This window comes from Seriola lalandi, unplaced genomic scaffold (genome assembly GCF_002814215.2).
Source record: "Seriola lalandi dorsalis isolate HSWRI2012SDOR001 ecotype SW California unplaced genomic scaffold, Sedor1 jcf7180002054956, whole genome shotgun sequence".
NCBI lineage: Eukaryota > Metazoa > Chordata > Actinopteri > Carangiformes > Carangidae > Seriola > Seriola lalandi.
The window spans coordinates 2533645-2535015 of record NW_019525507.1 but is presented as its reverse complement, the minus strand read 5'-3'; the positions used below and the strand labels follow the sequence as shown (position 1 = coordinate 2535015).

The 1371-nt window shown below is 32.1% G+C and overlaps 1 protein-coding gene across 1 annotated transcript in view; it reads right to left on the bottom strand.

Moving 5' to 3' along the window:
* Positions 1-1371, bottom strand: part of LOC111645776 (uncharacterized) — a gene marked incomplete at its 3' end in the record, with an annotated part of 39201 nt that overhangs the window by 30734 nt on the left and 7096 nt on the right. The window lies entirely within an intron of this gene.

The window sequence follows — 1371 nt, the reverse complement described above, 5'->3', positions numbered from 1 at the left end:
ATGTAGTCTCAGTCACTAGTGAACAGACCTGGCAACCCCACAATGAAACTTAGACCCTTGAGATGCAGATTGATTGTGAAACATGTGACTGCTGCCAAAACTACCTTACCTATACTATACTGTACTATACTGTACTGTACTGTACTATACTATACTATACTGTACTGTACTATACTATACTATACTGTACTATACTGTACTATACGATACTATACTATACTGTACTATACTATACTGTACTATACTGTACTATACTGTACTATACTATACTGTACTATACTGTACTATACTTTACTGTACTATACTATACTATACTCTACTGTACTATACTTTACTGTACTGTACTATACTGTACTATACTATACTGTACTGTACTATACTGTACTATACTGTACTATACTATACTCTACTGTACTATACTTTACTGTACTGTACTATACTGTACTATACTATACTGTACTGTACTATACTGTACTATACTGTACTATACTATACTGTACTGTACTATACTATACTGTACTATACTATACTGTACTATACTGTACTATACTGTACTATACTATACTGTACTATACTGTACTATACTATATTATACTGTACTATACTATACTATACTGTACTATACTATACTCTACTGTACTATACTTTACTGTACTGTACTGTACTATACTGTACTATACTATACTGTACTATACTGTACTATACTGTACTATACTATACTGTACTATACTGTACTGTACTATACTGTACTATACTATACTGTACTGTACTGTACTATACTATACTGTACTATACTGTACTATACTGTACTGTACTGTACTGTAGGACAGTTGCTTAGTGACATTAAGAACAATTTCACTACATTTAAATATGAATATTGCTAAATTCTGATTGGTCCACAGATTTCAGTGACATCATCTTTTTTCCAACTGAACCCCGCCCACTTTAAACTAAGGATAGGACAATAACACAAAAACAGAAATCTGTCAAGTAAAATCAGATTCAAACAGTAACAGAAAACTAGAAAATTCCAGGGAAATTTTGAGTGCCATGGGGGCTACTGCCGGGATGAGTACATGATTTATTTCCAGTGTTCAAAAGTCACCCTGATCATATTCTGGTTTTGAGAAATGTCTTGATATAAAAGACTCTGATATAAAACAATGTCACATCCGTCCATCATGTATTATGTGGGAAATATCTCATATTCTGTGTTGTTTTTTTTAATAAAACAAGAGGCAACATGTCTTCAAACTGGCATTTAAAGGGTTACAATCCTGAAAACTAATAAACATTTGGTAGGTTTGAGCAGAACTGAAGTGGTTTAAGAGATTTACGCAAAAAAAGCAGAAAAAAATATTGATATATGAT